Below are 24810 nucleotides of genomic sequence, written 5' to 3'. Positions count from 1 at the left end.
AGGTGTATGTATAGATATATACATATAAATAAATATACATATTTGATGTTATAGCGACCCTGCAGCATATAAAGTGCACTAGAGGCAATAAAAAGGGTGTAAAAACACAGTAGATTATTTTACAGTTTTATAGTTCACTGCTTTGGATTTGTTTGAGTACAATAATATCATATAGTACAGACTTTTACCAATACCACAACAAAAAGAATTACAGTCTAGTGATACTGCCACTGTTACACAGCTGCATTCTCCATAATCTCACATTTTATTATACCTTTGCCAGAGCTGTTGGAAATATGTTATACTACTGATGGCACTAGGATATGAATGGTAATCTTTATATTGTATATGATAACCGAGACACATTATGTTTATTGTCAAATGAAGTGGATATACTGTCCATAAAGCATGACAGCACAGTTTAATGTAATGTAGATCAGTGCAATTGATGACATTGAGAAGATGGTTAGATGTACTCTGCACACATCAGCAGGGTGAACAGAGTGTGGCTGAGGTGGGTGTTGTCTTTTCCTATCCTGGCGGTTTTGCACAGATGCCTCACCTCACTGATATCACTGATTCCCAATAGCTCTGAACCAATGATGTTCTGGTTTAAACCATTGATATGTTCAGGAGAAACTGGATACAGCATTATTAGAGGAGGAGCACCGTAAATTCCTATAAAAGAAGCGAAATTAGTTGACGTGGTTGTAAAATTACCGGGATCTTCTGCCCATGTGGCCCATAGAGTGTGCACACTAGGAACTTCCACTGACCGTGCAGCTAGCTTCTGATTCAGCCCCCGGCTAACTTTAATGGGAATAAAACAATTTAATGGTGTGGCTCTTCTAGACCTTACAAATGCTGTCGGAAATGGCTCAAATTCTGATAGTGAAATTAGCTAAAAAAAAAACTGTATTGGTTGTTTGACAGCCCCTTCTTTCGCAATATGTGTCATGTGACACTGTAATTACATGGTACGACCACAATGTCAAATTGGCTTCAAAGTTCAGCGCTGTTCCTGGGGGCTTATTTTAATCACCCACTGTAGAGCTTTCCTGTTCTGAGCCATGCACGAACCATGCCAGTTTGTGAGGTTTCCAGTCGGGTTTTTATGCTCCTCAAGAAATACAATCATATTCTGAGCTTTCCATGTCCATGACGCCTGTGTTCTCTGTGATGCTGATTCCTAGTGACCTAAAATCTGGTCACCTGCTCCAGCTCAGCTCCATGATGTAGACACAGGTGTGTGTCCTCGCCTCCTTTTCTCTAAAGTCAACAGTCAGCTCCTTGGTTTTGTTGACACTGAGCATCAGGTTGTGTTCTCGTTGTTGATTTCCTCCAGAAATGAATTCTCATTGTGGTTTGAAATCCAGCCAGTGGTGTCGGTGTCACCGCAAAGATTGTGTGACCGATCCTCACTATGCAGCTGGGAACAGGAAGCGATGAGGATGACCGAAGCGATACTGCAGGCGAGTGATACACCACCGCCACTCCTCCTCTACAGGTGAAAGGAACAGTTGCTCCTTTTGAGAGCTGTGTTAGAAAGGAGTGCTCACCGCGTAATGCCATTCCAACCATCCGACTTTCTCCGCTCAATCAATATATTCCCTTAAATGGAACATCTTCAGGAGCTATCTGTTCAGCACCATTATTACACTGCAGAACAGATTCAGCATGAATGAACGGCTGCTGCTAAGAGTCAACCTGCTACCCTGGGGAAGGACAGAGGGGCAGACAGAGTTCAACAGTTACTGATTGTGCATGTGCAGAAAACACAGACTCCACGCTACGGGGAATGGGAGTTAGCGGTTTTTGCTTCCGTGGCTGACACTGAACAACAGGGATACTCCGTAACGTTTCAGTGAACACCATTACTCTGAAAAATCAAGTGGATACACAGGTGAAAGAGCAAAGCAGGAGGAAGACTCGGGATGAATTGACGACTGCTGCAGGTGCGCTTCACAAATCTGACAGATGTTGGCAGAAATGAGCTGCTTCAATTACCTGTTCATATGTGAGACAGTCACTCCCTTGGTTTAACAGGATTACAGGATCAATATCTCCGTGTGCTGTGGATTTTACTGCATGTATTTTATGTTCCAACAGTGTTTTAAAATGCCTGGGTATGTTTGATCTAACCAAATATGGGTTCTATAATTGCTTGTTGCTGAGGCGTTTCATGGTATGTTGTTTGCATCTGTATAGCGGACAGCTCAAGGTCTTCTTCTTGTCTTGCGGCATGCCTCTGTTGCATGCATTGCCTCCTATTTAACGCCTCAATGAACTGCAAGCATTCTGAAATCATCCCTCTCATCTACAGGTTACCCCAGCAGGTTTTAGGCTTACACTGTAGAATAACGCCACATTTGTACCCAATGTACCACATGGTCTTTGCTACCCAGCTGTTTAACTCTATTCTTATCACCCATCAATTTTTCCATTAGAGCACCAGTGGAAGTGAGTCATTCTCTAAATGGAGCCTGCAAGACTATGAAAGCAATTTCAATAGGCCTATAGGAGCAAACGTAAGGAAAACTGCTCTCAATATGCACGCCCAATCAACTTGAAGCATGGGTCTGTCACGGGTCTGTGCATTGAGTAAAGGCTGCGCCGCAAGTAACGACTTCTCACCACACCTCCGTAATCTTTCACCCCCTCGACCTCAGGAGTCTGAGGGATGCTCGAAGCAAAGCGTTTTGGGTTTTTCTTCTAGTTGCCAAGGTGATTTGGAAACTGCACTTACTGTATGTGAACATAAGATTCTCTCAGAAGCAACTTCTGCATCACGGTCGTTTTTGTTGGAATCTACCAGACTGTTCCAGCTTTTCTAATAACTGCCTTCGCCCACTTAAGCCCCATTCCTGTGAGGCTTATTTACCTGGGGACCTCTAGTAATTGGTCACAACTGCAGCAGATGTCTGTGATCTTAATCCCGTGCAAATCTGCCACGTCTGTAATGTGTCAAGGAATAAATACACAACCTGTTACCTGCCATATTTCACACAGGTCATGTGATAATATTAGTCCTGCAGCATGTTAGTGTTTTGGGGTTGTATTTCTCTGTGAAACTCCTGGTAGTAAGACAGTTGATTTTCAGTGTCATTCCCAACCTGTCAAATACTGACGCTTTCCGAAGGCAGCCGACCCGTGCTACAATCCCAAAGCGTCCTGTCTGACAAGTTGGAAAACCCAATGCGTCAGTTTCACTATCTTACTAACAGGAGCTTTAAACATCTGTTTTCTGTTGTCAGACAACTGAACAAGCAAGAAATTTAATTGCAGCTCAAAATATGTTAGCAAGCAGCCAACAGCTGTGCTGTGAGATAGACTATATTGACATTTAAAACTGATGACAGATAAAGTAAGGAGCAATAAAAGTTCTCATATTCAAGTACAGCCAAAAAGCATCTTTCACTTGATCTAAACAGCTGTAAAGGTGTTTTTATGCCCGTAACACATACACAAAGTGGTCAAAACAACTGTAAATTAGCCTTGACATCACATCCAGAAGATAATGTCAGTAAATATGAGAGAAGACAGACTTTGCTTATCCCCTGTTATACAAAACTAAACACAAGCTTCATTTATTCATCATTTCACAACACCAGTGTTGCAAAACTAAACTGAAGTTGGAGTCTCTTTAAACACTTCTAGTCGTTCAACAATAGGTCCTCTAGTAATACTGGTCCTGTGCGACTAGGGCTTGTCATTATATCAGGGCCTCTGTAAGTCCTGACTCTGGACTGTACCGCAATATGAATACACAGTGTAGCTGGAGATCATTTACAGAAATCCTATTAATGTCATGGTGCGTTCAAGTGCACCTCATGAACTCAGAAATATGTACCGAAATGACCGCCAGGGTCATCAAAAATGGGAAAGTGTCATTTTTCTTTCTTATTTTCCTTACATGAAAAACATAGGCCTACATCTGTTTTAACTCTGTTCTTTCACTACAGCACTTCTAATAATCATATACTATATGTATATATATGCATATCAATATTTTACGAAAAGTACCAATAGTCGTCCCTACAATATTGTTGCAATATCCATATTGAGGTATTTAGTAAAAAAAATAATATATTTGAAATTTGTCACCCAGTCCATTTCTATGAAATGCTTTTCAGGAGACTTGAGATATTGACATGTATATCATGTAATGCAATATAACCGAAAACTGTTTCCATATTATCTTAAGCTGTTTTGCTGTATAGGAGCAGAGCTGTCCATCACAATCTTTTCTTCTTTTATATGCTTTATCTTACTTTCCATGTCCAAAAAGCGGAGTGAAGAACATTTAATCTTAGAAACAAACAAAAAAATTTGCAGCGTTTCAGTATTAAATTTATGCACAATCTTATGAAGTGGATCTAAGTACAAATCTGTGTCTTGCTTGAGTTTTTAGGGAATATTGACGAGAGCAGTGAGGCTCAATTATTTTTACTGGGTTTGGGAAAACAAGCACGCCACTCAGAGTGAACAATCATTTTGTTAAACCATGTTACTGTAAAATTGAAAATAAATAAATAAATAATGAACTGTCAGAATATGCTGTTATACTGTTTTTGATTTCAGTTGGACAAAACATGAACATGAAAAACACGGCCAATCAGTAAACTTCCAGCAGTGTCTTATCTCCATATTCTTATCATATTGGAAAAAATACATTACAGACGAATTGAAGAATCTGTTGAATCAAGAAGAATGATTATGATTAATTGTTCACTGAAACAATACTGATCCATACTTTTAATAAACCAATGTAATTGCAATGTCGTTATGGAGGACAGATGGGCTGAACCTACATACACTAGCACGTTTTCTTGAATTTAAACTTTGTGTTAGAGATTAAAGATGTATGTAAAGGTTGCTGCCTTGATCTTGGTCTCCAAGCTCAAATGTTCTTTAAACGTATGTTTTCATAAATGGTGGTGAAGATAAAAAAAATCATTGTTTTGCTTTGTTTGTCGTCTCATAATGAATCATTCATGCATCCGTCTGCATGTTTTAGTAATTACAGAGCGTAACTGGGAATTTACCTCTTCAAATAACCCAGAGACACAGACACATTTTCTCAAAGAGGACAAAGTGTAGGGACATGTGCAGTGCAAGTCCTGCTAATAATTGAGTAGAGAGGTCGGCTGTTAAAATATCCTACCTCCTAATCAGTTTTCTGCGTATTTACTTTTTCATATTTAATCTGTGTTCCCCAGGAGACTGTACACGAGGTACATTGCAGATCCCTTAATTGCATCCACATTTTCCTCCTCTATAGAGAAAACATACAAAGACACTGTGTCATGAATATTTAAAATTATCGACCTAATGATAGTCATCATGATTGTAGCTGACTAAATTTTGCAATCACTTGGGTTTTTCTTTTCGGCCCGCGTCTCCTCCAGAGACGCCGCGGAAGAAGAGGCATAGCAGACAAAGAGAGTGACCAGGAGATTTTCTGTGCTCCACCAAACCGTAGTACACAGCATGTCAGCAATCTGGCGTCAGAAAGGGAAAACTGTCAATTTTATGAAAAATTTGCATAGTTCGGACTTTGCAGAAATTGAAATGAAGTACCACGAGAACACTAATCATCTTTCCAAACACCTCTCAAAGTTCTTTCTCATTATCATGAACTGTATGTGTATCGTTGTAGGTAGAGAGACAGGCAAACGACACAGACAGACAGGAAAGACACAATGTTCTTTGCTCATGTATCGCCATCCGCGACAGGCCGACATGAGTTGGAAAATATCATTAAATTTAAAATATAAAAATATCAGGAATTTTTAATCACCATCTACAGAGAGATGAAATCAGGATGAAGCAGTTTGATGCCATACATGTGATCTGAATCATCAGCTTTCTATCTATAGAAGGTCACAGTTTGTGTGCATCGGCGGATCCGTCTTCCCTTAGTACTGCACTCCACCTTCTTCTTCCTCCTACACAACCATTTTCAGTCATCACACGACGTTGCAACCAGCAGGAGTTTAGCATATGGCTCTATGATCGTGTGTCTATTAGTGGAAGCAATGAGGAGGAACCTAAAGTAAAAAATGTGTTTTTAAAGGAGCATCAGGCACAAGGCAATTTCTAAGCAAAAATATCAAATATTTGTTGATTGCAGCTTCCTGAATGTGAGGATTTGTTTATTCTTGGTAAATGAAGAGTCTTTGGGTGCTGGACTGACAATAAAAACTGCTATATCCTGAGCCATTTTTGGGCTCAGGATAGAGTAACGAGCATTTTTCGTTAAAATAATCGTTAGTTGCAGCCTGGGCAAAGAGAAAAACCTAGCCTATATACACATACACAATGCCAGCAAAGATGCTGCAGAATCTATACCTTTGTTTTCAATCAAATCATCATCATTTATGATATTAGAGAATATATTTGGGTTTTGGATAGTTGGACAAAACAAGCAATTTGGAGACATCTTACTGAGTTTTAGGAAACAGGTTTTGGTATCATTATCATTTTTTCGCTATTTCTTGACATTTTATAGACAAAACTAGAATTAATGCCCCATGGCTGTATGCCTCCTTGCACCAGTCAGGTTGCCATTCCTGAGTTATGGCATAATGCAGAATGACTTTTCGCAGAACATTATGATGAATTTTCCAGATATGAAATTTTATAACTTCATCAATCATTATCCTATCATTTGTGTAAAATTTTAGCATATTTGGCCTATGAATTCTTGAGTTACAAATGTGTTTAGTGAGGTCAGAGTGACCTTGACCTTTGATCACCAAAATCTACTCAGTTTATCCTTGAGTCAGCGCGGACATCCGGCCAATTTAAAGAAATTCCCTCAAGGTGTTCTCGAGATTTCCTGTTCACTGATGGACGGACAGACAACTTAAAAAACATAATGATATATAAACAATATAACAATGTAAAAATGTCTTTTTTTCTTTAATTGTAAAAAAAATACTTAAACATAAAATATGAAAACTAATTTTTTTAGTTTGAACATGAATTCTGCAGCTTCAGAAGTAGAGTGTATAAATAGGATATGCATGCAAATATAAGCAAGCAAAAGGCAGCGGGGGGTTGTCACTCAGGCACTGATACTGCCTGGGGACCTACAGCGCAGTTACAAGGACAGCACCCGCCCTCCACCCTGCAGCACCCAGGACGGAGCCACAGAAGGCTGCTCAGCTGTGTTGGATCACTCTAACAAGCTGCTACCTCAGTCTGGCCCAGCTGAAGCTTCTTACACTGTTTACTAGGCGCCTATAAAAGCGGCCTCAGTGAGCTGTTGTCGCTGGGTTTTAGGCTGGAATAAACTCTGTCTGTGTTCTCCGTGCCAGTGACTTTCTTAGTGAATCCCAACCAGTCTGGAAGAGGAATTTTGCGTCAACTTAATTCTCTCAGAGGACTTGAATTGTGAAAGATTCAAACTCTTATTTTCCCTCTGTACCATTCAGATTACCAATATATGCATGGCATGCACGCTGGGCTGGTTGACAAAGCTAAAACCTCCTTCCCCATGTAAAAAATATTATTTTTTCAGCTATCTCTATGTAACTGGCAGCTCTCTATAAAACGCAATGAACTGCATCCCACTGTTATGCATCACATTAGACAAATCACTTCATCCATCTTTCAGTCATTTTCTTTTTAATTAGTTTGCTTGGGATCATTGATTTAGATGTTACATTCGTGTTCAAAGCAGCATGTTAAGATTCCAGTGAAATGTGATGTATATTGCTCATATTTATTAATGCTCTAATGTCTAATATCCTGTGATTTCATTCTTTTTAAATTGAATTATCTAATCCACACAATACTCATTTTTACTGAACTGTCTGTTAATTACAAGCTGTATCCCATCCAATTAGATCTACATTTAAAAAGCTGAACATGTCAAAATAGATAATCTCATTCAAAAGATTTCTCCAAATAGCCCGAACAAAAAAATGTGTCCGTTCAAGATTTGAGACAGGACAACATCCACTCCAAGTTACTCTGTAGATAACAATTTTGTGTGACATGAACAAAAAAAATGTTTGTGCTGAAAGTGGGTCTAAAGGGAGAAGTAATAACACTCGGAAGTTCGGCACTGTGTTTGAAAGGTGAAAGAGTCTCCATCTAAAATTCAGCTCCTGACAGCTGAGGTAAAGCAGCTAAAGTGCCTTCACACCTCAGGTTTTGAAATGGGATCTAAATCCAGAAATAAATCTTACAACTACACCTCTTCGAGTTAAACCAGCTATTTTCTATATGTTCTCACCGTCTGTGATGTCTGCATTTCAATTACATGCTGTTTACTGGCCGTAACATGCGAAGCTGTGCGTGGGCGAGGAATTGTGACCATCCACCATATTCCCAAGCTAATTAGCTATGATAATGTAGACTCTGTATTCACTTTTCAACAGGCTGAAAAAATAGATTTTGAAGACTGTTGAATGCGATTACATCTTTGGTGTGTGCATATCGAATCAGATTTACTACCCCAGCTTTTCTCACCTCGCTCAGCGGCACTCTTCTCCTAACTGGAGGTAACTCAGTGGAGATAAGAGAAGAAGGTGGTGAGAGAAAGGCTATGTGGGACAGTTCATTTGTTTCTCCATCATCGGGAATGGAAGTCTATTTTGAAAGAAAACGGCACGACTATAAATGACAAAGCTTGGCCCACAAACACACAGTTCGATAATCAGCTGTTACATGATCTCCATTACATGTCAATAACACTGTCAAAAACATATCAACTGAAAAGAAAGTGTGATGCAGGACCATTTATAAAAAAAAAACACATAAAGATTCACTTTTTGGGGTGGGTCCTTTTAGCAAGTTTTGCTACTCAGCAGCCATTTTGGCAATGCCTGTAACGGGGCTAACCAGACCAGGCCCCTATCTAAATGAATGTGGAGGGAGCCATAGCTTCACTGCCAATGGTTAGTTGGACGTCTATGTACATTCCAACCCTCACCTATGGTCCTGACCTGTGGGTGGTGACTGACTGGGCTCAGCCTTAGAGATAGCATGGGGAGCCTGGAGTAGAGTTGCTGCTCCCTGCGTCAAAAGGAGCTATCTGAGGTGGTTTCGGGCATCTAATTAGAATGCCTCCTGGGTGCAACCGGCCACAACCAACTGGGAAAAGACCCCAGGGCAGACCCAGAATACACTGAAGGGATTAAATGTCTTATCGGGCCTGGGAATGGCTAAGGATCCCCCAGGAGGAGCTGGGAAGTCTTGCTGGGCAAAAAAAGGAAGTCTGGAATACCCCACTAAGCCTACTGCCATGGAGACCTGACCCCAGACAAGTGGAGGAAGATGGATAGATGGATGCACCGAATCACCACTCAAATATGATAAAAATACTTAAAAAAAATTCCATGCTCCGCATGTCAGAAGTCGGTCTACAGCCACACCAAATCTGAGGCCTGAGGCTGATTATGAAATAATTAGTTTTGCAGGTATTTGGACAACTGAAATATCACCTACTGATGGGGCTGGAAGATCGAGTAATTAAAATTCACCCTAAAGGGCACGAGTGTCCGAACCAAATTTCATAGCAACCCATCTAGAAGTTGGGACATTATACTCAAAACCACAACTGTGAACCTCGTGGCACTGAAGGAAAAGTCAATACAGTCAGTAGGACTCTTATGAGCAGAATGTAAGACATCCAATAATTGCAAAGATATTTCAGTCAAGACTCAAGATGTGGATGAACCAACCAATAAACCAACCAACAACTGACACTGCCATCCACAGAGCCACATCGTTAGCATGGCAAAGAACAAAAATATGCTCTTATTTCTGACATATCTTTACTCACAGTCACTCTATTACATTTAATATAATAGGTTTCATTGCAGCTCTTTAGTTACTAGCAAAGCAAACAACTCATGAATTTCATCCGTGTTAAAACATCACTGCGTTCGACTTGAAACCACTCTTGATGCGATGGTGAATAACAGGTCTATTTATTTTCAAAGGTCAGTTAAAAGTAATTTGCCGTCTTTGTTTACAACAGTCGGCCCTGGTTATTTGTGAGTTGTGTCATGCAGTAATTTGACAAGGCTGCCGTGTGTTGACCCATTTCTTTTCTCTTTCATCCACAGGTTTGTAATTGCATAGTTAGGCCGACATCTTCTGACAGTAAAAGTCATGCTGTCTGCATGTATTTGAAGGAAAGGGGGACAATGCACAGTTTGACTAGTATAGAAAATGAGTTTCTCCTTGATTTATGTTTTCTACTGGGAACTAGGTTTGCAGCTTTTTCAGTTTGCAGTACGTTTGAAACATTATTTAAAATACAAGGCAACCTCTGTCAAGGGCTGTCTCTTTCCCCTTTCCTGTCTGATTCTGCCTAGTTAAGTGCATAATAGAGGATTTATTCATCTTCATAAGGCATTGTTCATGCTTTAAAACTTTAAAACTGGTAGCTGCAAATTGTTTAATAATGGATAATGTATAGGTATGTAATAATCTTGCAAATAACACAAAGTTTAAGAATAACAATATTACATAATTTTATATAACATAATCATATAACATGACATAACAGGAAAGTTATTTAAACTCAATGTGTCTGTAATGCTTTTATTACACTTACAAGAATCTCATCAAGCTTTCTGTTACATCAATAAGCAGTTAAAAAGTTTCCTGTAAGTGTTAAAAACATGGGTCATTGGATCCTAACAGAGTATAGAAACATTTTTTTCACAGTTCATCTAATGAATATTTTTTGGATAAAAATCCATGGAACTGCCATTAAATTCATGAGATTTTGCAAAATCCTATAGCTGTAATAAAGATTCCTTATTGAGGGATGGCCCTCAGAGCTAAAATACACGATTTTTGTCATTCTTGTGTTTTCTAAGCCAATATTTTATTATTCACTTGATTGGGTAGAAGTTGGTCCTGAACACTGATCTATATGTCTTAACTGATCTAAGACATATATATATACACCTATATAAATATGTATATGTTGTTCATATCCAAACATATATATATATATTGAATTAGTAAAACTCAGGTTTCCCCATTCACTTTTATTAGGGTAGTCTATTTTGGCAATGGGACACAGAGAGTTCTGCAAAAAAAAAACCCAGCCAGCTGTGGCAGAAAAGTTTAAGCTGACTCAACTGTTGGAGAAATACAGCCTGAAGTCACGATCCAGTGGCCAATCACATAAGCTTGCGAGCAGACCATGACTGAAGCCACATTGGAGCATAATGTGTTGTTTATATACACTCAGCTTGGCATTGTGTACCACTTTATGACGATCACTGTAGGACCGGCATGTTTAACCTACTGTAGCAGAGGCATGACCGGAGATCGTAAGCAAAGCAGAATGTGTCTGTAGCAGAGCATGTTATCTAGCATGGAAAAATACTATAGACAGAACACAACAGACATTTCTCTGTGTACCGTTAAGTTTCACTTTCGCTGCTTCATCCTGGTTGTTTCCTGCTATTTTTAATCCATCAATGAGGACAATATCTAGTAGGACCAGCATGCCAGTAGCAGAACAACATAGCGTCTTTTGCCAAACATCTCGCGCCAAACTGATCAGCGGGGGTTTCCCAACGCGTCACACACACAGTCCATGGAGTGACTACATGTTGGTGACCGTCGCACCAGCATGTAGCGTTTTGCAGCAAAACCAGATTTGGTGTAAATGCAGCCTTAGTGTTCAGTTACCGTGGAAAATGCTGCTTCTAGATGATTGACTGGATGCACTGGAAGTCTTGTCCATAATTTGTGCAAGGTATCGAGGAGGCTAGGCATAAGGTGGAAAAGGACTTACAAAAACACATTACCCATTGACTCATACTTATTACAAGGGCCTTAATGTACAGCTTTACAAAATGAATCAGCAAAACAGTCTGTGAGTTTTAGACGTTTGCAACTACATCTAATACAACATGACACTATTTCGAGGCACTCTTAGATAACAGCATCCACCACACGGCATAGAGTCCATTTTTTCACTTTGTGGTTGAGGATGTCATTTGCGGACGTCTTTCTCTTTCATCATCACTTCATCCCTTTGTTGTTTTTTCCTCCTGCTTCCAGCCTTTATGCTAAGCTAAGCTAAGGTCTCCTGGCTATAGAGGCAGTGGTATCAATCTTCTGATCTACAGGGGAGCTAAAATCCTTATCTATTTATACATGTCATCTATACTGCCATGTGCTTGTTGGGAGCTCATTTCTCATATATTATGTCTGACAGGCTAATAAACAGTGCAAGATTTTAATCTGGTGTCATCCAATTATAAGATTCACTTTTCCTCCCATCTGCGAAACATTAAGGTGATGCTTTTCCGCTTCATATGTGTCACTTTGATTCTTGTCACAGAGCTTCAGTTAATTCACTCAGTGAACATTACTTAATTTGCACCTTACATGTAGGAAAACATGATTAGTGAGAGGAAGTTGTAACTGGAACACGCTGATGTTGCTTCATGATTCCTGTGGGCATCTGCCTTGCAGTTCAAGGCTCCTGGTGCTAGCAGCAAGACCCATATTTTTCCACAGTGCATGGCAGTGTCCCGACTTCAAATGTATGTCATGTTGCAAAACAACACTCTCTTCTTCTCTCTGCTTTATGAATCTTACATTTTATTCCCTCTATTTTTTTCCTCAGCTGTGTCTTTTTTTGGGAACCCCTTCATTGTAAATACCTCAATCTTTCATGATGGGTATGCACTCACGTATAGTGGCTTGTGTGAAACTTTAAACTTTAATCACTTATAGATGACATTTATCTTTCTTTCTGCAGAGAATGTGTGAAGGAGGTGGCTGAGTTCCCTTTGTGTGTTACGTTTAATTTGTGGCAGTAAGAGAGGAGGAACTTTTTACAACGATTATCATTGTTGAATAGAAAATAAAATATTTTAGGCTTCTCAGGAAGGACCTTGCCTCGTGGTTCAGTGGAATGTGGTTCTTCATCCGTTGAAAGAAATACTAATATTTTTTTCAAGTGAACAATGTGACTTAATATTTTGATACTGAGAATTTAAAATCTAAAAAGGTGGGTTTGATGCTTCAAATATCCCTACTATTGAACGTTGCTTGATCAGTGCCTCCCCATCTATTGATCTGTTGCTAATGTTAGAGGGCATTTCATTGAAGGAAAGCTCTTGTTTGGCTGCTTGCTTTATGGAAACAATGAAAGGAAGAGTCAGACATTTTGGGGAAATACTCATTCACTTTCTTATTTAGTGTTGTAAAAGAAATTGATATGATTTTTCTGTACATAAATGTGAGCCAGCTAACCTAGCTTTGCACAAAGATTGGAAATTTGGAGAAACAGACTATTTGTCATTACACTTTGTTTTCTTTGTGTGGATTAAATACAATGTGGCTGGTCGATTGTTACCTCTGGTCAAAGCCAGGTAGGCTGTTTCCAGCCTTAGTGCTAAGCTAAGTTAGCTTGCTGCTGGCACTTGCTCAATGGATATATATTAAATATGTTTATTATTTTCATATTGGAGTGTGAGATAAGAAGGTTGATACCACTCTGAAGTCTGTACAGTAAATATAAATCTAGTCCCAGCGGCTGGATAACAGAGCTTTGGACAAAAACTGGATATGGGGGAACAGTCTATTTCTTGGTTGGTCAGACCCCTGTAAAATGGTGATTTATTGTTTTTGTATGGATTAAATACAATGTGTCTTTTAGTGGGGTTAAGGGTGCTGGTAGGTTGTTTTGAAAAAAAGCCAGACTAGCTGCTGCCAGCATTAGTGCTAAGCTGAGTTGGCTTGCTGCTGGAAGTAGCCTGGTGTATAGACAAGATGGTGTAATCTTCTCATCAAACTCTCAGAAAGACAGTGAATAAGCATATTTCACTAGAAGTCGAACTTTTTTCACTGCTGCACTAGGACACCGACCTATTTTGTTAAATAGAAAATGTTTATACTTCCTTTTTGGTATTAGTATCAAAGTGAGGTATTACATCACCACCAGTAATAAAAAATCAAAGCATGCCCAGCTGTAAACATTTGCATGTACTCGCAGTTTTTTTCCCAGCATATTTCACAGATGTTTTCACATTTGTGCTTTTCACTTCAGCTGCGAGTTTAAGAGACATAATCGCTGCCCTCATCAACATCTGCATCAGCGGCATCATCGACCCTGCCATCAGGCATATAGTCTTTATCATCAGCACAGGCGTCATTATCCTCATCTTCATCATCCACTTGATCCTCTTCTTGACTGTTAGCTCGAATCTCTGCATCAGCTGTTATCCGGATGACTTATATGTTGCATAATTTACAGCGAGATGTATAACGCTTTCCATATCTGTAGTGCTCAAAATGAGACGTTTCTACCTGCGCTCTCTTCGCAGTCTACAAATTGTTTTTCTCAGATAGATGAAAGCAGCCTTTTGAAAATATGGATTTTAATTGTAGATGGTGAACAATAACAATCCTGCCATTTTTTTGTCACTTTTGTGGTCATAGTTGTGCTGTTAATGTGTGTGCCTATCATTTTTCTTCCCAAAGTGCCAATTTGTCTTGCTGGGAGAGCTTTTACAGGTACAGGCACACACAGAGGCTGTCTTTACTGCACCTGTACATTTAACTGTGATAAATATGAGCAGATACGGTGTGGTGGCTTGTACAATACTCAGACAGAACAACCAATTTAAAGTATCTATCTATTTTCTGAAACGGTATGTAGGCCATACAGTCAGTGCACATCAACAGAACAGGAGGGCACAGGGCGCTCTAACAGCTGACATTTTCACAAACCAGCAAGCCAGGTAATTAGGTAGCTAACTGCATAACACTAGCTACAAGCATAAACATGGTGCTGCGCACAGAACCCTCATTAAATGGATGTAAATGTACTGTAGGCGTAGTAAAGGATAAACTGCATGCACATCTGCTTGCGACATAGCTATGACTGTAATACAATTTTAAATGCTTTCCGCAGAGATGGATTTTGGTTCGGTTCCCACAGCAAAATGTCTCTTAAATGACAAGACAGCAGGCAGCATCCGCTTAAACGCTGCAAAATGAACCTGTGATAATCACCGTTTCCGTCCAGTCCTGCAGGATCAGAGCACCACCCTTATCACACTCAGAGGTGGAGGTTGTTGGTTTGTGGCCATTAGGGGCTCAGCTAAAGCACAAAGGCTCCCAAACATCATTAGACAGAGCTTAGCCCTGTCATACTGTCAATGTTAAATACATTCACTCATTCTTCAGTGTTTGGGGGGGGAAAAAAAGGGATTACATGCAGAACAGGATCGCCACTAAACGCAGCTATTTGTCTTTGCTGTATTCTTTGAAATGACTGACTTTGTCCGCTTGCCACCCACTCTATTCTGTTGCAGCACATAATGACATGAGTGATGTGTGTGGATGAACACAGGACGTCATGGAGCGCCATTTAGCCAGATGCTGTCAATCTCACACAGGTAAGCCAAAGTAGGAGTGAGTGGGAACATTTTATAGAGTCATGAATGCATTTAATATTCAGATGTTGCAGTGCAATATCTCATTGCACAGATATTTCAGCTTGACTGAGCTGAAACGGAATCAAGCCTGTGTTACAAAAAAAAGCAAAGGGGCGGCACAGGTGGGTGTGGCTTTAGGTACCAACGAGACATCACATAGAATGCAGGACTAAAAAGAAGACATGTTGTTGACCTGCATGACTCTTCCTTCCGTATTTCATACACTGAAAGTCTAAAGCGACTCCAACAGCCATACAGCATGAGGTTGTACTGCTCATTACACAGCAGGAAAACCGTTGGATGGTTGCCCAGCTTTTTCTATTCCTCAGTCTTACTACTACAGTTGCAGGGTCAAAAAGTATAATATTTGCACCAGAAGACAGACCCTGCTGTTAACTAAATCAAAATGGTTTATCCCCAAGGGAGCATGAATGTCTGTGCCAACATCCATGAAAACTTATCATAAAATCTACTGAAATCAGGGCTAGCTAATGATTAATGATTAATCAACCAATTATTTTCTTAAGATTTCAATGAGTTGTTCAGACAATAAAAAGAATAGAGAACTAAGTCAATATCTGCTTTTATTGTAGACTTCCTCAAATGTGTTGATTTTCTTGACTAACAGTCAAGAGCCTACTTGGGGTAAAATGTATTAAATGATTTGTGCCACTGTTTTGGTTGCATGTGTCTGAAAGTGTGATTAAATGTGTTCATTGGTCACACCAGTGCGCAAGAAATTCAGGTAAAAATACCTCTGAGGTTATCGCAATTTCTTGTTGAGTGTGCTTTGATTTAAATGAAGGAAAACATTTCTGTGCAACTTAATTCCTGTTTACAATCATTTATATGCATTTAGAAATTCAATAAATGATTTAGTCTGGAGTCTTTCAGTTTATCAAAATAACTGCCAATGACTCTTCTGTCAATCGAATAATGTTAATCTATTGACTGAGTGTTGCTATTTCCATTTGACATATTTGCTCTCTGCCGGATGGAAAGAATGTAATGTCTAGAAAACCGGCATGGCTGATGAAAGGGCAGCGCAAAACATTTCATCATCAAAGATCATATACATTTATATTTAATTACAAGCATGCTCACTCTTGCAGTTAAGATGTAGCAATGGTGACTATATGATGCCCAACAAAAGGAGAATAAAATCAAAATATCAACAGCATCTATTAAGTCAGTAAACCGCGGCATGCCTCACAAACAGCTAATGTGGGATAACATCTCCTTGGGAGATCCCTTGAGCTTCTAAAAAGATGAATACACAGACAGATTCATGCACAAATTAAATATATATCTAATCTAAACTGTCAAAACATACAGTGATGCAAAAGCAATAAAAGAGAAAATAGACTGATGGGGAGTTAACATTTATAGTACCAAACCAAGATATCAAAGATCAATGAAACCCCTTTCTATCTGTGAAACTTAATACATTTGCACATCTTTCAGAGTCTCCAGGACTCTGAATATGCAAATACTATAACTACAATGAAAGCAACCCATGTGAGTTTTACTAAAAATGACAGTTCCTTTCCCCTTCAGCTCTCAAAGAACACTTCTGTTGCACATGTCCTCTAGCAGAACTGCGCATATCGATGTATGATCTATAAATTAGCTCCTCGTAAAGACACTTCCGGAAAAATATGTGCCAAAAAAATTTAATGAGACAACTAGTCTCTCCTGTGCTTAAGTGACATTACCAGGAGCCATCAGTCAGTCCCTGTTCTTTCTCATAGAGCTCTCCAGTTTATACAGTACACTACTAATGATGGAAATGTTTGCCCTTGAAATCTCAGTTAATAAGCAGCTATGCTATGACATCCATGATTAGATCATCCAGTGCTGTCACATCTCATCCTGAGGAGGATGCCACCAGACAAAACGGAGAGTGGGAGCAGGCATGCATCCTACTCTCTGATTCTCTTCTTCTCATACACACACACAAACACACACTCTGCTCACTCCTCTTCAGCAGCTATGCAACAGAACATCCTGGGTTAATCTTGGGTAACAGCTTCTTGGCCAGGATCAGAAAGCTCCACTAAGACCCAATGAGTGCTGACATTGATACGGCATGGAAGGCTCCTCACACAGGTAGGACACAGGAGACAAACGCCTTTATAGATGGCGCAGCCTCGGGCAAGGATAAGATTGATTTTGCAGCGCAGTATTAGATGAGATTTCCGATGCATACTGTAACGAATTAGCATGAATCTGTTCCCCATGAGAGACGCCCGCAGACACAGAGTGAATTGAAATAAATGAGTGTCCCAGTGTTTACCACACCATCCCCCCATGCTGCAGTCAGTTGGCCATCTAAGTGTGACAGGCCCGGTTCAAGCCCAGCAGAGATCAGCCTGATGGATGGACGGCCAGGCAGCTGCTAAAAATCTCTTGATTCACGCCCAGCCCGATGTGCCACTCACTGATCAACTGCGTCCACGTAAATCTGCCGCCTGCCTTACTGTGACAGGATAAGGAAAGAGAAAAGAAAGCTCACAGGACTTTACTCCTTAACCTCAACTCTTACAGTATAATGCAATTTAAAACGGATGACCAGATTTTCTGCTCTCATGTCCCCCCCACCCCATCACACAGACTACCTTTCATCGCCAACTCTCACACACCTCCCATGTGAGAGTCCTGTGGATATTACCTCGAAAAAAAAGATGAATGCCCGTGCCGGTGAGAGTAACGTCTGGAATGAAAGAGAAAGATTCACTGAGTGATCTGCGGCTAAGATAGCGTAAGACCTCAGCAGCCCTGTCAGAAGTCTCTGGCAACTGATCTGATGCAAGTTCAATCAAAACATTTCAGCCGGCCAAAGCGGAGTTAAAGTTAGCGGCGGTTGAGGTGATGAAGATGAAGCGTATCATGACGCTGACAGTCAGCCAAGGTGAGAGTGTGACCTTGCTTGTGTCATCAGTGTTTGAGCATACGAAATTGACTTACGCACATGTTTCTTTAAAGGCGACAGTGATGCACTGTGACAGAAGCCGACTGTAGTGGTATCGTGAACACAGTAGGGCTGTGACAGTTGTCAATTAATCGATAGGTTGATCAAAAGAAAAGGTTCTTTGCTTACAATGAAGCTATGCATTAGCTGGTTGCAGCTTCTTAAATGTAAGAATTTGCTACTTTGCATTGTCATTTATGATGGTAGGTGAAGAGGGTTTAGGTTTTAGTCTGTTGGTTTAATAAAAGAAGCAATTTGAAGGCGTCACTGAGAATTGTCATAAGCATTTATCCCAGTTTTTTTATAGACAGAACATGTAGTCGATAAACCATGAAAATAATCTCCAGACTGATTGATAGTGGAAAAAACCCTCAGTGGCAGCCCTAAACCTGACAAACCCAAATATCACAGCATTCCTGATCAAACATCTTAATATAGTTGTACAGTATTCAATATACAGTAATGTGATGATATTTTAGGAAAAGACAGTTTCGTTCACAGTCAATTAGGCTCGCTAATTTGGGCCACTTAAGTGTAATTTAGCCTTTGGGATGAGGAAAAACACACACAACGCATCTCAGGATGACAGCAGAAATCCCTGACAATATCTGGTCCTATATCTCGCCAGGCTGCCACTTGTCCTGAAGTCAAAACGCAGATTCGGAGTAGTTGTTATTCTTTCCCACCTCTATCCCTATCAGCGCTGTGAAGTAGATTTGGGCCTCGTTGCGTTGCTGTCTTCTGAGCACCGTAGCTGCATAATGTATATCCTGTCAGGGTGATATTGTGTTTTATACCTCTAAGGGCACTGATTATGCTGCCTGGGCACATTTTGGTTAACAGTGCAGTTTCAGCCTCCCTTTTGCATGCTGTCACACAGTAACAACAATGGATGAGCTGAAATACTTACATTTGCGATGTAATGCAACACTTCTGACTGTGCAAAAGACACCTGAATGGAACAGAAAGACAAACCTGCTTCCTATAACTGCTGGGTCGTGTATCTGGAGTTTAATAGCTTGTGCTTATTATAAATATCACCTTCAGGGGCTTTTATCCGCACTCTAAGAACTCATTATTCTGTGCGCTATTTTGGTCGAACTGTGCAATGTTAAACTGTGCTATTATGAACGGTTACATTACTTCATTTCTCTTTGCTTTTACTGGTCCACAACAGCCTCTTTGTCAAGACGAGAGGCTAATTGGGGACCATAGGAGGCCATCAGTTAGAAGCTGTCTGTTCAACATTGTGGGACAAAAAGCTTTCTTATGTGTACATAAATTCTGGAAACTGTGTTCGAGAGCCTGGTACAAAGCATGCTGTTATCATGTAGTAACATCCAGAGGTGGAACAAGCCGCAGAGATCAGAGAACATGGCCTCCAAAATCAGAGGGAAAATACTGAGACAGGGATGTAGCATCAATAAGGATCCCTCAAGAAGTAAACCAAACAGAACGGCCCTTTCTCACCCACTGCACAGCGAGTCTGAACTTTTACCCTCAGGGAGACGTTATACACTACCGATGGCTAATAGGAATATCCACAAGAAATCCTTCATCCCGGGTGCTGTTACGATAATGAATGAAACGCACATAAAACTATGACACAGGCTAGTGCTCCTGAGAGTTTCGGCACAGTAGGTTAATTTCCTCTACATTTGCATATGCTGTATTTTATTTAGAATTGGGTACTATGAATTGTATCCCACCTCTGTGAATGTGTGTAGCTGAGACCTCTCAGTCTTGTGTATTTTTGTATGTGCTCTGCCATGTCCTAAGGTGAAACTGAAGTCCAAATTTTCACATTAGTGATCTATAAGTTTTTTGTTTTTTTTTCTTTTATTCTGCTGTACCCAAATTAACTTTTATCTACAGTAACCGGGGCTGCACTTGGTGTCACAGTAGGCGGAAGTCACCATGGTTCCAATCACTAAGTGGCAAAAAGGTTACTGAGTGGCAAATGTGTTAATATTTATCAGAGCCAAACAGATACATAGGTTGGCTGATATTATCAACCTATATTGGCCTATCACAGATATTTTAGTATCGGTATACATATGTTGCCTTAGATGTACTGATGTGAAAATTTTTTTTGTACTAAAACGCAGAAAAAGATGTGTGGGGTACATTGTGATTATTGAATTCACAGCAAGTTTAGGATTTACGTGTACTAGTGTCATTCTAGACTGTAAAATGTATTCATTGTTGTATATGTAACTGGAAAATATTCAGCCTACATTATATATCATGACACACTAGCTCTGTGCTTAATTTCTTTACATTTCTTTCTCTACTTCCTTCTAACTGAAGTCTTATTCTTATACTCTTGGCCAGGATTATGACACCACTGAAATCCTTATACCACAGACACGGCAACAGTTTCTTCAGATGATCACTTATCCTTCAGATGAGTCGGCTAACCTGAAGGTTTGTTTCCAACCTGTGCTCGTCTGAGTGCTCGCGTGTTTTGCTCGGTAGGTGCAAGGATTAGAGAATTATTCTTTTAAGAACAATAACAGAACACACAAAGCACATACTAAACATGGAAGAGCTGAGTTAATTTGCCTTACTGATACCGTAAAGTCCTGCGATTTGCCTATGGTGATGATGATGCTGAAACAATATACTGCACAGCCCAAAGTAACACTGTCAGTGAGGCAGTGAAAAATAGACCGATAATCTTGAGAGAAAGATCCTGGATGTGCTGCTCTTTGAGTTTTCATCTATGCGAGACAGATTTGGACTTTTTTAACTAATAACGTCACAGGTTTGAGTTTCCCTCATTATTCTTCCTTCTTCTTCCAACTCTTCTGGCCCGCTATAATAACATGAGGGATATTTCAAGATGAGCGTCATTGCGTCAGTGAAAGAAATATACAGTGAACCTCATTCATTTTTCAGAATAGCTGCATAGTCTCAAGCTAAACTTTGATCCGGTGCATATTTGTCATGCACACAATGAATCACAGCTGAGCCTTTCACAAAAAAAAAACAATATTTTTTGTCAGTGCGACAGGCGCCAATGTACTTTTGCTTGAGTCTTGAGCGGCACTCTGCTTACGGAAAATTATACACCACCTTCCTTTCCCTTCCACCTACTGCACCACCTGTGGAGAAAATAACTGGCAATTTCCCTGTCTATTATTTCACAGATATATAACAATATCAATCAAGCCTCCCAATCAGCTGTCAATGTACATACCGACTTTTTTTTTTTCTGCATTTTCATATGATGTCCATACCTCAACTTAAATACTGCTTTCCAACCTTCTAGCTGCTCTTAAAAACAAGTGGCACAATGACCCAGTTTGTAACTTAACCAACTGTCCGCTGCTGGTGTCACAACCCTGACTAGAAAGCCCCGGGCTGTACGGCTAAGAGGCAGGATTTAAGTTAGTTCATTAGAAGTAACGCTCAAATAGTTAAATAACGCAAACTCGCCAAAGGTGCAGAGATGCAAAGATCTCAACAATGACCTTTTTTTTTTTTTTGTCTTCACCATCCAGGGACATAATCCCTGTTTGGCTGTGCAGCTGGCATGCAACTGAGTCACGCGTCAGCCCTGATTAGAAGCAGCAGTGGTCCGCGGGCCCCATTCCTCTGCCAGAGCCAGGAGTGGAAAAGGCCAGGGCCACCACTTTCAGTCTGTGGATATGACCTTGATGGGGTATGATAGAGAGGAAGCGACACGATTCGCAATGCCACACAATATCTGTAACCTTCCACTTCTCCAGTACGCATGCTGAAGCTATTGAGCTGTGACACGCACGCACACACACACACACACACGCACACACACACCACGTCAACTCTGCCCTGTCGTTATTTCAAGCAGTCTCCTCCTTTTCTGTCATCCAATCATCCATCTCTCTTTGCATACTGGCTGGTGCTTCGTGTGAGATGTCTTGATTCCAAATATTACTTCCTCTTCATATTCAGCAGCTGCCATGCTAATGTGAAAGTCATATAAGTGCAGCTTTAAGAGATAATGGATTAAAGAATTTCAATTATTAATGTGAAGTAACTCCCAGCTTAATTCCGTTAAGAGCCATACAATTATTTGTAATATCATTTTCAATAGTATTACTACTAGTAATGGTAGTAGGTGTTGAAGCAGCAGCAGTGACACAATTTTTTTTCCCAAACCCTTAAATCTGATTGGAAGCAGCGATGGAGACAGATGTCTTGTGAGTCAGACCATAGCAACACACGAATGTGGCAAAGATGGCACTGAAGGCACCAAAAAACACTGAGTGGTGAGTAAAATCTTGGCAATGGCGTTTCCCGTGTCAAAATAGAGCTGATGGGAAACAAAAATAAACGTGTGAATTGTACCGAGCTGCAAATATAAATGAAGCATGACCGAGGGAGAATAAAATGCAGAGTAACAAAAAAAGAAAACAAAAAGCCACGGCTGTGACACACCCTGCCTAAAAATATCACCATAACAACACTATACGTACAAAAAATAAAAAACCCATCCTCAGTATTGCATAAGTTCATTGTTCGTGTCCCGAGCAATGACTTCGTTGTTGTCAGTGTGGCTCTCATTAAGGAAACCAAGTGGCCTACAAAGGGACGCAATAGCATTTAAATGAGTCTGTCAGCTCGAGCAGTGGGGATTTAAGAGCACAGCCGAACAGTATGTGGTAATGAGGGAACGTGCAACGGATGTGAGATGCAACACTCGTGCTGCTGTCTGAACGCGTGGTGCCGGAAGACAGCATGCAACAGTAGCCAAGCAGAGTGGTCACCTAATTCAGGTGAGCAGGTAATCAGAGCTGCTGCGTGAAACACCTTGATTCCAAGTTTCCCCACTCGGACAGCTCAGAGACAAAATGTGTCGTGTTACTGTTGGGGGTAGAATTTGCAAAACAAATAGGTTTGGAGCAGGTGCAGGAGCTCGGCATCCTGGTCACCTCCCCTCTTCTTCTTTTTTTTCTTTAATTTGGATAAAACAATCAAAAACAATTATTGCAGGGAAATCAGGCCCCTAGAATCACTGCAAATCTCAAGAGGCAACATCAAAACAAAACACATCCCTGTCTGAAAGTGCGGTACTTCTATAACAATTTCATACCATCCGGGAAAAATTGATTCATTCACATTCGTCCACTTATGAGATGCAGTATTGCAAACTGGCTCTCAAAACCACATTTTCCTGTTTTGTTTTTTGTTTTTTTGGAAGCCTGGACCAGAACCACCTCCTCAGCGGTCAACCCTGAGCTGAACCGGTGCCATATAATCTGCTGTGTGGAGGCAGCAGCTTCCTATGGGGGCGTGGATGGAGAGGGAGATATAGTGGTGCAGATTTTTTTTAAGAAAACACACAGGTAAGAAACACACACACACGTGATTCAAAAGGATCACATTTGGAGCCGGTGAAGCCTCCTTTGTTGCAGATGATGTGGCAGCTGGTTGACTCAACTACAGTTCCCCCCCATCTGTCTCCTTCCTATCTTTAAACTGGCCCAATCCTTTGCCACAGAACATGAAATCCCTCTCAATAATAAATAGGCTACCTCGAGCGTTTCAAAAAAAAAAAAGAAAAGAAAAAACAAGGGCCCTTCCTCGCATGCTGCATGACACAAAAGACCACCTTAACTTCACTTTCATATATATATATATATATATTTAAATATCAAAGATTTATATCCTGCCGGCATGTGGCGTCAGGCGAGATCAAACAATAGGTTGAGAGGCTGGTTTTTCATATTCCTGCCGGGGCTGCAGCCTTTTTTTTTTCCAAGCCACCGCTGCATGTGCCGTAGCCCGACCACAGGACATGTCTTCCGGCACGCAATTAAGCGACCTCATCCGCAACCGTGTTGAATTTGGAAGGGAAGAAGAAAAACATAGCCTACCTCTCTCCTCCACCCACCTCAACTGACTGTAAACACTGATAACAAGGATTGGTTGGCTTATCATCCCCGGCTACATTAAGTGAAAATCTCCACACACACACACACACACACACGCGAGGAAAAAAGCTACCTCTCGAGAAAGTGTCAATAACGGGTGAGCGGCAGCCCAGCGTCCCCCTGAAAACAAACAATTCCGGACCGCTGACATTGAAAAAGCACACACACGCACACACACGCGTACAGATAGGGCTTATCTTGTCGCTTTCTACCGCAGCACGCTTTTTTTTTTTTTTTTAAAGCTAATTAGCGCCGTGCATAAGGTCGCTCCAGTGTAGGAGGTGTGCGGTGTCATTTACCTGTGCATCATCCGGCGATCCGACACATGGATACGGCGAGGAGGAGGAGGAAGAGGGGGTGGTGGGTGGTGGTGGTGGCGGTGGTGGTGGGGTAGATTATTCCAGCCAGGCAAACAGAAGCACAAAAGAGGAGGGGGGGTGGTGGTGGGGGGAGAGGAAGAAGAAGTAGAAGAAAAAAAAAG

At 40.7% G+C, this 24810-nt stretch overlaps 1 protein-coding gene across 5 annotated transcripts in view; it reads right to left on the bottom strand.

Annotated features, from left to right (window-relative positions):
* nrxn2a (neurexin 2a) overlaps positions 1–24769 on the bottom strand; it is a 136708-nt gene extending 111939 nt beyond the window's left edge. For all 5 annotated transcript variants that reach the window (XM_037119311.1, XM_037119315.1, XM_037119312.1 and 2 more), the window contains exon 1: positions 24629–24769. The gene's annotated coding sequence lies outside the window, so the exon portion shown is untranslated. The remainder of the gene's footprint in view (positions 1–24628) is intronic.
* Between the last annotated feature and the right edge of the window lie 41 nt (positions 24770–24810).

This window comes from Acanthopagrus latus, chromosome 13 (genome assembly GCF_904848185.1).
Source record: "Acanthopagrus latus isolate v.2019 chromosome 13, fAcaLat1.1, whole genome shotgun sequence".
In the NCBI taxonomy this organism is placed as follows: Eukaryota; Metazoa; Chordata; class Actinopteri; order Spariformes; family Sparidae; genus Acanthopagrus; species Acanthopagrus latus.
This window is presented reverse-complemented; position numbering and strand designations above follow the sequence as displayed.